At 36.0% G+C, this 15,310-nt stretch overlaps 1 long non-coding RNA gene across 1 annotated transcript in view; it reads right to left on the reverse strand.

Annotated features, from left to right (window-relative positions):
- LOC114045665 overlaps window positions 1-15,310 on the reverse strand; it is a 133,677-nt gene that overhangs the window by 7,896 nt on the left and 110,471 nt on the right. The window lies entirely within an intron of this gene.

Here is a 15,310-nt window from a genome sequence, read left to right on the forward strand (position 1 = left end):
AAAAAAAAAAAAAAAAAAAAAAAAAAAAAAAAAAGAAAAAAGAAAACAATTTTCTGGGAATGCACAAAGACCACGAAGACTCCTTCATGTGCATGACCAATTTTTTGTGTTTTGTTCATTTTTTGTGTTTTATTTCTTTTTTGTTTTTTTTTAATTGTATGAAATGGGTTTCTGAAGTTTAAAGTAGTCAAACATCAAAACTGATGTTCTGCGCTTGCAGTGTGAATGTCGCTGTAGTGCCGTGTGTTGCAGTCACAGTGTCCGTTTTCTTAGCTCTCTGTTTTTCTTTAAACGTAGTTTGTGAAGTGTCTTATCTTTTTCTATCAATTCCAATTTGCCTTAAATCTTTCAATGCTGTAGCTGTTTCAGTAAAAGTTAGTCCAAACTAATGATGTAGAATGCTTTGACCAAATGAGCTGGTCTATTATGCCTTGTAAAACAGCAGCATAGGGCTTTTAAAAGGTAGTCAATAAAAGTTGCTGAAAATTTGGCTTTTTTTAAATGTGTAGTAGGTGTTTTTAATGATTTTTCACATAATGTGTAAGGTAGTGAAATGCAAGAGGGGGGAGAAATGTTTTGTGTGAAACACATTTTCTGAGTAGGGAGATTTTAATAGGATAAATTGTTTGTAAGGCCATATGCCAACAGTTTCCTCTGGTAGTTTGACTGATTTAGAAAATCTGCTGTATGATGCAATGTAAATCTTTTTTGCCTTTTTTTCAGAAAAGAAAAAAAAACCTAACTTGATGTTCTAGTTTTAGCGTAGGTAGCAGAGGGAGTGGGGGCGGGGTGGGTGGGGAATCACGGAATGTTTTGTCCTTTCTTTCTACTAATGATAGTGCTTTAGAATGAGGGTGATGCCTGATATCAAGCAACCGAAAATGTTGCTATTGCGGCGAAATGGCAAAAGCTAAAAGTAAAGGATTTATTTTCAGACATGAGCTGAGATGTGAGTAGGAGCATAAATGATTGGATACTAGCTCTCTCTATTAGGTAAATTTAAAAAAATGACTTGGCACTTTTAAAGGTAACTTTACCAAAGACCAAAGAGCCAGTAACCAATAACTCTGATTTGTCTCAGCATTACATCCTCTGTACTCTTTATTTTTGCCGGACCAGTTTGCGGTTAGGAGAATGTGCCTTTTTTGTACATTTACATTTAGGTTTTATAATTTTAATTGATGTATGGACACAAAAAGCATGAAGGAAGACTTGGATCCAAGCAGTGCCACGCTTTACATCATCACTACAAGTGTTAAGTGTAAAGAAAACCAATTTTGAAACTATGAAATTCCTGATTCATAAATACACAGTTATTTTCTACTTTACACATTAGATAATTCACTGTTATTAAAGCTCTTTTTATTACAATTGCATACATTTAAAAAAAAAACAATGATAAATTAAGTTGTCTTCCAAAACTGTGTACTTGTCTGGTCAGCTGTGTATGATCAGTTATCTACCTCAAAGTTTATTTCCTTTTGTACTGGGACAGGTTGCTGGCCCTCCCTGTTTCCACAGACCAAATCCTCCTAGCTCAGGAGCTAGGACTAAGCAGTTATTTCTTTCAAGTATTTTTTAGTTTTTAAATTTTATGCGTGTATTTGAGTATAGATGTCAGTGACATTTCATAGTTTCAAAAGTAATTGCTGCTCTGAGAAGTATAGATTCTAGTGAATTACATAGTCATAAGAGAAATGTGTTTTTGTTTTTGTTTTTGTTTTTTTGGTTTTTTGGGTTTTTTTTTTTAAGTTGTGGTATTATTGGTTCTATGCTCCCTGGAATATTACTGCTTTGTAAAAGTCCAGACTTCCTGCAGCACCTTCCTTCCTTCCCTGTATCCGGTATATTTGCAAACCTGGATCTCTCACTACTTGATACTTTTGCATTAGTTAAGGCAGAAAAACATTAGATAGCTCTGTTGGAGGAAGGGAAGATCTGCTGCTAGAAGTGTCTGAACTAAGTGCCATACTCGTCTGGGTAAGATTTGGGAAACATAACCTCTGTACATAAAGAAATAATCAGTTAAACATCACATAGTAGACAGCCATTAAATTATAAAAAAAAATTAATTTATGAAGAAAGACCTTTTGTACAGATTGAAAAAAAGATTTTCATAGAGATATCTATATGATCAAGAGAGTTAATTTTTTATTTTTGTTTTACTAGTGCCACAAACTTGCCAGTGGTAACTTATTTGTCCGGTTCAAGATAACTCTGTAGTTTTGTTTCCTAGGACTTGTTGTTAAACGCCAAAAGACATTTTTGAACTGTAAATTTGATTAGATTGTCAGCTTTTTCTGTTTAATTTCTTTTGAAAAACTTTTGAATAAAAAAGATCTGAAAATGTTTGTCTTTTTTTTCTCTCCAGTGTTTTGAAACAGGTAATTAAATGTACTTCTATTTCATTTCCCTTAAGATCTCTTCAAGAAAAGTATTGTTTTCAAAATGAATTGAATTTTATAGGGCTTGATTTAAACATAAAAAACATTTTCTTTGATAAGTTAATCATATTTAATTGGCAAATAATTTCACGGCAAGAAAAAGAAATTCCAGTTTCTTAATTAAGGCAGAGTGAATCCATGTCACCAAAATAACTCACCAATGCAAGGAAAACATCAGTCAGCCATAGCCTAAGGTGGGTCTGAGTCATGATGGCAGATATACCAGATTGTGTATGAGCTATATTAGGGGAGGAAACTGGAAATGTTGTCACTTCCTTCTTGCTATCTGAGCCCTTAGTTGTCTATTGTAAATTAGCCCACTCACCCTTTCTATGGTAAACTGGGTAACTGATGTCTCCTATTAATCATCATATGGTCAGCTATCAGTGATTGAGGGGCAAAGACCTAAGCCCTTCATTTTTTCTTATTGCCATTCAGCACTTTTGGTTCTTGTTTATGTCTTTACTCTGCAGTCATGCAGTCCTAGGCACTAAAATTAGCTAAAGTCTCATAGGTAACAAAGAAATTAGGTTATCTGAAGATCAGCATTATCTATTCTGCCCCACCTCCACCCTACTTATTTATGGAATTTGGACAAAAAAAAACATAGCCTTTACTTCTATGTTTAATTTATTTCTTATTAAAAAGAATTATTAACTCTTACATATTTTCAGAGGACAACTTCTAGACCTTTCCCCCATATTTTGGTTAGGCATTGGTCGTGCAAGGTGAGTGTGCTAAGGTGCTTCAGAAAGGAAGTAACACTATAGGGGATTAGGGGGTGAAATAAATAAACAATGAGTTTTTCTCTAAGTAGATGAAATATTTCAGCACAGTTGCCTAGTATTAATTTTCAACCTCCCAAGAGTTGTTATTTAGATGACTATATTTGGGTAAAAAAAAAAGGGAAGAAACAAGTATTTATTAAGCACTTAACTGTGTGCTAGGCACTACATGAGTGGAGGGAGCAAGGAAGAGAGGAATGTGACAAAGGCATGGAATATAGTTGAGCTGGTAGAGGTGGAAGAACTTTAAATTTTAATATTCCCCTTAATAAGAATTATGTATGGAACCTCTGGTAAGTTCATTAATTGAGGCTCAGAGCATTTCTTTGCTGTAGCCAAAAGCCTAGGGAAAAATGGCCTTCAGAATAAGACAGGGGATGGAATGTTGCTGTTGTTTGTCCTTGGTTCTCGAAGAGGACCATGACATCAGGAAGGTGATGCCATGACTTGCAAGTGAATTGGATTTAAGTGAGGGAGGGCTGTGCAAAGTCACCAGCTTCACTTTCTCCTCCAGAGCCATCTGGGTCCGGTGGCAAGATATAAATCAGGACAACTGAAGGTAGACCAAGGATAGGGGACAGCATTCTCTGAAGAACTTAATTTTACACTGGTGCAAGATTGGTGAATGATCTTAACCACTTGGGGGCAAATGATGACAGACTGCTTAGAATAACTGGCTACATACCTGGAGAATCACTAGCCCATTGTACTTAAAATAATTTATGGACTCATGTACTTTACTCTTTGGGTTCCCTACTTCCATAAAGCTACAATTAAACAATCCATTTACCTACTATGTTAGTGCAGGTCTCAGAACACATAAGTTTGATATCATTTAAAATCTGCATGCAGGCTGCAAAATTTCTCCACCATTGGCTGCTTAAATTCCAAAACCCTTTGCATATACTAAAAGGGAGAACATTGAAGATACCACCCATTAGTATTTTCATAAATAACAGAAAGTGGTTTTATTAGCCAACAGTGATTTGCTGCCCTTATTTATAATTAACCTGATATTTAGCAAGAAAAATCTTCGATAATTGCAAATATTGAAAAAACAGATGGCATGAGATTGATTCTGGAATTGTTACTTGCTAAATTGATTGAGTGTGGGATACTGGTGCTATGATTTATTTATAAATTCTCTAAATGAGCAGTAGCATGGAATAATGGAAGGAACACTGCACCTGCACCCAGAACGGCAGGACACAGGTGACAATTGTTTTGTTTCCTCTCAATGCCTACTCTGCACTTACATTTATATAATGCTTTATGGTTTACAAAGCCATTTCCTCACAGTGCTATCATGTAGGTAGTGGAAGTAACATTTCCATTTTACATATTTTAGGAAAAATACCAAGATTTAAGTGACCATTCCAGGATCACTCAGACACTGTCAGAGCTGATCTAAGTGATCAGTCTTTAAACCAGTGGTTTTTCTACCAAATCATAGCCTTTATAACAAGAAAACATAGAAAGTCAAACACAAAGTTCTCAATTGAGAAACATAAAACAAAAATAAGCAATAAAAAGTATCGGAGAACATAAACAGTTGGAAAGGAGCGAAGATGAGAAAGGACCTGTTAGTGCACGTAGACTAACTGAAGGGGAAAATTAGACTCGGGTTATACAAAATGTGTATAATTAAGGCCTGACCCTTGCCACTATATCCAATCAAATACCACCTACATGAAACATTTTTGGAACCTCCACCAATGATTACCTTTTAACTTGGTGTTACAGTGCAAAGATCACAGCATCTGGTATCAGAAGAGCTGGGCTCAAATTCTGACTGCCATTTAATATCTGTGTGACCTTTAGCAAGACATAGAACCTTTCTGGGCCTCAGTTTTGTCATCTGTAAAGCGAGAGAGGTGGGTTGAATTACCTTGCCAGCTTAAATCTATGATCATATGAATGTCATAGCTTTCTAATGAATTTGTGTAATAATATATTACAGTCATTTGTGTTTGTCTTATCTCTTTACTAGATTATAAATTCCAAGAATGCAGGATAACAACATGTTATCTATTTTTCCCCCTATACCTAAGTGGGAAAGTGAATGGAGTGTTAGACCAGGACTCAGGAAGACTTGAGTTCAAATTCTTCCTCAGACACTAGCTAAATGACCCTGGGCAAGTCAAAACCTCTCTGTGTCTTAGCTTCTCATCTGTAAAATAAGGGGGCTGGATTCAGTAGCCTCTAAGGTCGCTTCCTGATCTAAACCTCAGACGCAATAATCATATGATCCAGTACACAGTTACAGACAATGGAGATGGTTAATAATTGTTGAAATGAATTGAATACTGACCCTGCCAATCAACTGTTTCCTCATTGCCAGAAAGATAGTACCCATTTTATTCTCAGAGGCAGTGTGCAGGAGTGGATAGTGTAGTTGATTTGGAGTTAGATCTGAGTTTAAATCCTCTCTCCCATGCTTCCAAACTATGTGACCCTGGGTAAGAAATTTAACTTTTATGTACCTCTGGCAGCTCCCAAGGACTTAACCTGGATGAGGAAGGTGCCATGATTAGGAAGGTGGTCTTCCCTGGGCAAGGCTCTAAGGCTGTGCTGACCCCTAAAATTTTCCTCACCTGTGGAAACTCACTTGCACAATTTGTGTTCATAAGTGTGTTACTCTTGTTTTTGAGAGGTAGCATGATAGGCTTGGAGTTGGGAAAATGTGGATCCCTTAGACACTGCCAAGGTGACCCAGTGCAACCTAATCTCTGTGCCTCAATTCCCTCATCTATAAGATGAGGGGTCCAGATTCAGTGATCCATAAATCTATGACCCTATGACATGTCTTAAGTTATTGACTAGTTGTGATCTCAGCCTGTGTAATTCCTACACAGGGACAGACCAAATGGGTATTTGTGTATGATTATCACATCTTGAATTAGCATGTAAAATTTGGTAATGGTACAAGTATAACACATTTGAATAAAGGATTGTACTTTATAAAATCAATAAATTAGGAGATCTTATGTGTGTGATATATATGTATTTTACATATACATATGTGTGTATATGTATATACTGTGCAGATGGATGGATGGATGGATGGATGGATGGATGAGGAGCAGCATAAAGTAGTGGATAGAAGCCCAGACTAGGAATTAGGAAGTTTTGTGCCTGGCGTGTTATTTGTGTGACAATGGACCAAACTCTCACGACCATTCAGGTCCTAACAAAACCTCTGAGGACCTTCAGGCAATTCTCTAAGATGCTGATGACTTGCTGATCTTCCATTGGTAGAGAAAATTTCTGCTCTAGGAATGAATGAATGAATGAGCATTAATTAAGCACTAAGTGCTCAGCACCGACTGTACAAATAGGGAACCTGTCCATGCTTTCAAGGATATTAGATTCTAATAGAAGAGACCACACATATTGGGGCCTTTGGAGAGTGGGAGGCAGGGAAAGGGATGGTGACTGGAACATAAGGTAGTCCATTGACAAGTCCTTTCTAGAGACCTTGGTAGTACTGATTAATTATACTGTTCCTATACTCTCTTCCTGAGAAATTTTGAGTTGAATAGTTTAGGTTTCTCAGTTTAAAGGGTGGAGCCTGGTAAAAATAAGATAGTGTGACCCCAGGAAGTTCAGAGGAATTCTCTACACTGATGAAATCATAGGTCAGGAAATAAATACACACACACCCCTATATTCTCTCACAGAATCATATGATTAGAGCCCATTTTTGCGGATGAAGAAACTGAGGTGAAGCAAGGCAAAATTTTCTCTAAATGGTGCCACTGCTACAGCTTAATTTTTTCCATCCATAAGCCTGTCAGATAATGACCTATAAACAAACATTAAGTGTTCTGTTTTTTTGTTGTTTTTTTTTTTCCCAGTGCTAGGAGTTTTTGGAAAATAAAGATCCATTGGAACTGAAACAAAAAGATCCCTGACCTTATGGGTCAAGTAAGTTAATAGAAACCATATAATATGCTTAACAAAAATTCAACCTATTTTGCATTTCTCAGAAGCCCTTCTATTACAGAAGCAAGGTTCAACTATTGTGGGAAATCGTGGCAACTGTGGCAATAAACACCCCACCCCTTTTGGAAAGGTTGCTTCTCATTCCCCCAGAAACCAAGCTGGCCACTGAGTCGGACAGACTTGGATGATGTTACTTGGATGGAATGCTGGGGTTGGAGGAGGGCAGAGAGAAGACGGCCCTGAGGAAGCATTACTAGTTTCCCCCAGGCATCTATTTAAAATTCATTCTTCTGGTCATCCAGCCCAGCTCCTTACCAGCACAAACTAAACTTGAAAGGGGTGAAGGGGGCAGTGTGTGTGTGGATTTTCTGAATTCTCCATCCTCTCCAATTTCCCCTCTTTCCAAATTCCTTCTCCGCAGCAGTGATATATTTGATTGTTAAGTTTCCCAAGTTCAGAAACTGGGACATTTAACTTCTTTGTAGCTTCCCGTAAACATCCAGCACAAAAGGGGCTCACCATCTAAGTCAGGACTGACTCTCCCTCCCCATAACTCATTGAGTATGTGTTTCTATCAGGGGTGAGCAAGTGGAATCATAGCAGGGGGAGTGGGCTGCCGTGCACACAATAAGACCAACTACCATTCTTTCCATGCTCAAAAGCCTTACAAAGTTAGAGAATATCTTTGGCAGGGAGGAGGAGGGGAGGCAAAATCTGGGGCTTGTGGAAGAAGAAAAGCCAAGCAATTCCTTCCCTTCAAATACCTTCGTGATGAAATAACCACCCATCATCACTGGGAAAACAGCTCGGTACAAATGACTGTGCCCCACAGAATATCATCTATTCCAGATGGTGATCACATAACCAGCTTCAGGGAGAGCTCACAAAATCCATGGTGGATTTCCTAGTACAGCTGAGGGCCCCAAATCTCCCACCAGGAAGAAGAACCTGCAACGTATCCAGTTCTCTGGCTTTGCTGGATCTGCACCTTGGTGAAATTTAATTCTCTATCAGCCCATGTGGACGCATGCATGCGTGAGCACACACACAGACACACACACACACACACCCTGATGTTCCAGTGTGTGCCTCTTGCTCCTTCCATCTCTGAAGAAGCAGAAATGGTTTTTGTTTGAACCACTAGAGGGAGAGAGTTTCAGAGTTTCATTATCTTTTTGCCTTAAGCTCTCTGGAAAGAGACAAAAACTCTCTTGGGGACTACAGACCCAGACCTGTGAAGGGGCATTCCAACCAAAGTGTCTCCAAAGCAGAATACAATCTTTCTGTGTCCCCAAAGACTCATCCATTGCCCAAAGGAAAGAAATGTCTGGCTCTTATGAGGGAGTAGAGAGCACTCTTGGTTAGGTTTTAATTTGAAGAAATGAAGCCCTGACAATAACCGTTTCCCGACACAGCCAGCTTTGTCGTCATTAGCATTATTCTACAGGCTGGGAAGTGGCTATAAGGATGAATTATAGCTCACAGAGGGTTGGGCAGAGGAAAATGAGTAAGAGTTTGCTCCCTCGTTTGGCTGGTCAAACTTGACATCAGGCACTTTCACGTTAAAAAAAAAAAAGCACCAACTATTACTCATAAAATTCCAAACTATGTAACTCTAATTAACTTAACCTGCGTTATTCATTGTTCATTCACTTAAGACACATTTCATGTAACAAAATAATAAAATCTCAGATTAGGGAAGAGATCTTAGTGAACTTAACCTTTGCCTAACTCTTCCTGCACTCCTAAAAGTGGTTGGTGAAATGCAGCCTCTCCTTGAATGCTTCTGATGATGGGAAGCTTACCTCATAAGACATCCCATTCTACTTTTTAAATAGCTTATCACTAGAAAGTTCTTTTTAGCTGTGATATAGTGGATAGATCACTGGTTTGAGGACCTAGATCACCTGTGTTCAGATACAAACTCTGTTATTCTGTGACCTGGAGCAGTGATTTTACTTGGAGTCAGGAAGTCCTGAGCTCAAATCCAGATTCAGATACTTACTAGTTATGTGGACAAGTCACTTTACTTCTGTCTGCCTCGTTTTCCTCATCTATAATGTGGAGTTAATAATAACACCCACTTCCTGGAGTTGTTGTGAGGATAAAATGATATGATATTTGTAAAGCACTTTGCAAACCTTAAAGCACCATATAAATGTGTTATTATTTGTACTTCTCTTTGCCTCAGTTCCTTATCTGTAAAATGAGAGAATTGGATTGGACCATCTCAAAAGCACCTATGAACAAAATTGGCTTCTGCATAATTTTTGCCCATATAACCTAGAGTAACAGAATATCATTGGATTTAAAGCTGGAAGAGCCCTTAGAGATCACTTGGCTTAACTATCTCATTTTACAGATGAGGAAATAGCAGCTTAGAGAAATTGAGTAGGTAAATTGTGAAGTCAAGATTTGAACCTAGAATCTTTGACTTAAAACTTCCACCTCAGAGATTTTCAGCCAATTCACTTAACTGCTTATGGATTTGCTCTTCCATTAATCTTCTCTGTCTGCTCCAGGCTGACCTGTCTACCTCCATGCTGTCTTGGATGACCCTCTTGTTACTTGGTCTTGTGCTATTATCCTTTGTAATAAGCTCATGCTACTCCAATCAGTAAGCATTAATTCCCTGCTTCATTCCCTATTGCCACTGTTCTAAACATTTTCATCCCTCCATAAGTTCCTGACTATCCCACAAACTCCCTTGCTTAGAGAAGATGACAGCCTCCTACTGAACAGAAAAATTTGAAACTATCCAAAGAGAAATCTTCCCCCTTCTTAAATCATCTAAAATTTCTCAGCTTCTTCACTTCCTTTTATCCTGTGGTCCTATTCCTTGTTAAAACTAATCTTTTTTTCTTTAATTTAGTTTTTAAAATTTGTTTCAAATTAGCAAACATTTATTTTCTTCATCTTCCTCAATTGAACAACAACAACAACAAAAATAAAACCTTCATAACAAATATACATAGTCAAGTGAAGTACATTCCCTCATTGTCCATGTCCCAGACTTCTGCATTTGGGGTCTATCAACTCTCTGTCAGGAGGTATTGTTCTTCAGTGTTCTGGAGTTATGAATTATGCTTGTATTGGTCAAAGTTCTAGGTTCCTTTAAAATTCTTTTTCTTTATAACATCATTATCATTGAATAAATTGTTCTGATTCAGCTCATTTTACTCTGAATCACTTTTTATAGGTCTGCCCAGTTCCTGCTAAAACTATCCATTTCATCATTTCTTTGATTCCTTTAGGGGTACAGACCTAGTAATGGCATGCTTGGGTCAAAAGATATATACAATTTAGCAATTTTGGGGCATAGTTCCAAATTTTTTTTTAGAATGACTAGAACAAAACATATTGCTATCAACAGTGAATTAGTGTGCTTGTTTTCCTGCAACTCTCCAATATTCACCGTTTTCTTCTTTCATCATCCTAGTCAATCTGATGGTTATGATTCAATCCAACGCCATTCAGTAAACATTTATTAAGTGTCTAGTATGTACCAGGCACTGTGCTAAGCACCTGGGATACCAATAAGAAAAAGAAAGACAGTTCCTCCCTTCAAAGAGTTTGCAGTCTAATGGAGGAAAACAACAGACAAAAGGAAGCTGAAAAGGGGGAGTGAGATACCATACCTGGCAAGGGTGTCTTGTTCTGGGTCATTTGGACCCATGGAATTGAAACAAAGAAAAGCAGAAACGAGTGGAATGAGCTAGAAGTTATTTGATTTGGAGCATTTCTTTTATGTGTTTATTGACATTTGTAGTCTTTCCTTTGGACTGTTCATAGCCATTAACTATGTTATCTAATGGGAAATGGATCTTATTCTTACACATTTTAATCAATTTCTAATATATCTTAGATATGAAACCTTTATCAGAGAAACCTGCTAAGGATATTTTTTCTACATCTGTTTTTGATCCCATTACTTTTGTGGCCTTTGTCCACTTCACTTTCAGTTTGTCTCATACATCTTCAACATTTCCCTAAGACCATTCCCATTTCTCTGTAAATAGTCCACAATCTCACCAATTCTAAAAAAAATCTTCCTCAACCTTTCTACCTAACCCAACTATTCTTTCATCTCTCTCATGTTTTATGAATAGTTATCTTAAAAAAAAATAGTGTACACAAAGAAGAAAATAGCCCATACGTAGAAAAATATTTATAGCAGCTCTTTGTAGTGACAAAGAACTGGAAACTAAGGGGGGTAACTCATCAAAAGGAGAATGGCTGAACAAAATATAGTATATAAATATAATGGAATACTATTGTACCCTAAGAAATGAAGGGGACAGTTTCAGAAAAAGCCTGTGAAGACTTGTATGAAGGGATGCAGAGTGAAGAGAGCAGAATCATATGATAACTATGATGTTGTAAAAAAAAAAAACAACAACAACAAATGTGAAAGTCTTAATATCTCTGATCAATGCAATGACCAACCATGACTCTAGGGGATCATTAATAATTAATGCATGCTACTCATCTCCCAAAAAGATAATTGATGTATTCAAAGTACAGAATGAGACATGTGTTTGTGTATATTTGGACATGGCCAATGTGGGAATTTATTTTTCATCACTATGCATTTTTGTTTAGAAAAAATTCTTTTTTTTTCCAATAGAGAAAGGAGAGAAAAAATAAAATAAATGCTTATTAATTTTAAATTAATTTTAAAATTTGAATAAATGGCATTTACTTACAAGGGTTCCTCTTCCTCACTCCTGTTCCCCTCCCTCTCAAACCCTTGCAATCTAGTCCATCAGTCTATTGAAATTCCTCTCTCAAAAGTTACCAATGACATCTGGAGCATCCCATCAATGACTTTTCCTCCCAGTTTTAATGCTATTCAGATTCTCTGACTTATCTAATGATTTCCTCCTTTTGCGTGCTTTTTCTTCCCTTGGTTTCAGAAATACCAATGGTTCAAGGTTCTCCTTCTGCCTCTCTATCTACTCTTCATATGATTTCTTTTATTATACCTTTATATGATTCTTTTATTATACCTTCATATTCCTCCTGAACCTTGGAAGATTCACCAAAGGATGTCCTTAGCATCTTTTCACTTCTCTCTATGTTTTCTCCCATGACAATCTCATTCTCTCCCACATCTTCAACTATCACTTCTATATAGATAACATATAACATATATATAGATATATCTATATAGATAACATATAACATCATCCCTGACCATAATTCTGATCTCTAGATCCACATCTCCAACAACCCATAGAATATCTGAACCTCAGTGTTTCACCAGTACTTCAAATCCAACAAGCCCCAAACTGAATTTATAGTTTCTCCCAAACACAGTCTTTCTTTTTTACTTTTCAACTAGTCTCCCATGTTCAACTAGTTATCAAATTCTATTGATTCTATTTCCATAAAAACCCTTTCATATGCCTCCTTCTTTATTTCCTACTCTAGTTCTGACTCTCATAATTCCTGGACTGTTGCAATAACCTATTTCATTTCTATTTTCTCTCCCTTTTCAATCTTTTCTTCATTCTCCTTTCTGAAGACTTATAGCCAGGGTAAGACTGACAAGTTACCTCCAAATTATCATGATTCCATATATTGCTTACCTAATATTCCACAAACACCCATGCAAATACACATGAATTTATTCATTATTTATGGCTGATTCAAGACATAAGAATGTATTTAGATGAAGGTTAGGAAAAGGTGCTTGTGGGGAAAAAAAAGCAGGAGTACCAATCATGATCTTAGACAAAGTTAAAGGTAAAATAGATTTTATTGAAATTGATAAACAGAGAAATTATATTATGATAAAAGGTACCATAGAAAACAAAGCAATATCAATACTGAACCTATATGTACCAAATGCTATAGTATCTAAATTTTTAAAAGGAAACATTAAATGAATTACTGGTGGAAATAGATAGTAATACTGTAATTAGTGAGGAACTTTAACCTTCCCCCTTCAGAATTAGATAAATCTAACAAACAAAGATAAGAAAGAAGTTAAGGACGTGAATAGAATCTTAGATAAGATAGATATGGTATATATCTGGAGAGAATACACCTTTTTTCTCAGTAGTACATGGTACCTTTACAAAAACTGACCATACATTAGGGCACAAAAACGTTATACTTAAATGCAGAAAAGCAGAAATATTAAATGCATTCTTTTCAGACCACAATGCAATAAAAATTATATTCAATAAGGGACCATGGGAAAAGATTTAAAATTAATTGGAGGCTAAACAACCTAATCTTAAAGGTTGAATAGCTAAAGAACAAATCATAGAAACAATCAATATTTTCATTTCAGAATGATAATAATGAAACAATATATCAAAACCTATGGTATGGAGCAAAAGTAGTAATCAGAGGAAATTTTCTATCTCTAAATGCTTATGTTAATAAAATAGAGAAAGAGCAGACCAATGAATTGGGTATGCAACTAAAAAATTGGAAAAAGAACAAATTGAAAATCCTCAATTAAACACCAAATTGGAAATCTTAAAAATTAAAGGTGAAATTAATAAAATTGAGTACAAGAAAAAGATTGAATTAATAAATAAAACTAGGAGTTGGTTTTATTTAAAAAAATAAAATGAATAAATCATTGGTTGATGTTATTTTAAAAAGAGAGAAAAGAAAGCCAAATCACTAGTACTGAAAATGAAAAGGGTGATTATGCCACTAGTGAAGATGAAATCAAAGCAATTAGAAGGAGTTATTTTACCCAATTATATGCCAATGAATTGAACAATTTAGGTAAAATGGAAGAATGTTTACAAAAATACAAACTTCCTAGATTAACAGAAGAGGAAATAGAATATATAAATAAACCTCTTTTAGGAAAAGAAATTGAATAGGCCATAAATGAGCTTATTAACAAAAAAAGCATCAGAACCAGTTTTATACTGATTTACAAGTAAATTCTACAAAACATTTAAAGATCAACTAATTCCAATATTAATTTATTTAGAATAACAGGCAAAGAAGGAGTCCTACCAAACTCCTTGTATGGAATAAACATGGTTCTGAAACCTAAATGAGGAAGAGCAAAAACAGAGAAAGAAGATTATAGAATTAATGAATTGGATTAATGAATATGGATGCAAAAAATCCTAAACAAAATACTAGCTAGAGAACTACAACAATATATTGTAAAGATTATACATTGAACTGAGCAGAATGTTGTACACAGCAACAGCAAAATTGTTCTAAGAACAACTTTGAATGACTAAGTCAATTTGGATATCACAAAATACTCAAATTAACTACAAAGGACTTACAAAGGAAGATGCCATCAATCCAGAGAAAGAACTGATGAATAGAAGTATGTATAGTGTGGTTTTATGCTTGTGTGTGTGTGTGTATGTGTATGTGTGTGTGTCTAATGGTAGCCTTCTCTAGGACAGGGTGAGGACGGAGGGAGAAAAAGAAGCACACAGCAGAAAACAAAATAAAACTTAGATGGAAGCACAGAAAAGCAGGGTAGCTTTGAAAATGATGTGCAATATTTATCACATAGTTTTAAAAAAAGTAAACAATGTGAAATGGAAATTCATGGTTTTATATTGCATCCTCTTTTTATGTTGTGCTATATACATGGAAATATTCTTTTTTTATCTTTTTTATTTAAGTTCAAAATGAATAAAAATTTAATACAAAAACAAAAGAAAAAACAGGTTCTTCTTAATGTTAAGAACCTCTTGGTTTCTACCATAAGCATTCTTTTGTGGTTCCCAAGAGATGAGGTGGTTTGTATACTCACATTTGTTACCAAAGTCTTGAAGAAATCATCACATGTAAGCTACCCCTCCCTCTTCTGTTGATCTCATATTTTGGAATGACTTCAGGGATCATAGATCAATAAACCAACAAGAATTTATTAAGTGCCTACTATGTGGCAGGCACTGGGCTAGACCCTGGTAATATGGACAAAAATGAAACAATCTCTGCCCTGAAGTACTTTGCATTCTGTCAGAGGAAACAACATGTATACAAATAAGTCAGATACAAAATATATGCAAAGCAAATCTAAGTTAAAGATAAGGTAATTACAGGGGCAGCTAGGTGGCGCAGTGGATAGAGCACCGGCCCTGGATTCAGGAGGACCTGAGTTCAAATCTGGCCTCAGACACATAACACACG

Source organism: Vombatus ursinus, unplaced genomic scaffold, assembly GCF_900497805.2.
Source record: "Vombatus ursinus unplaced genomic scaffold, bare-nosed wombat genome assembly UNPS02014779.1, whole genome shotgun sequence".
Classification (NCBI taxonomy): Eukaryota; Metazoa; Chordata; class Mammalia; order Diprotodontia; family Vombatidae; genus Vombatus; species Vombatus ursinus.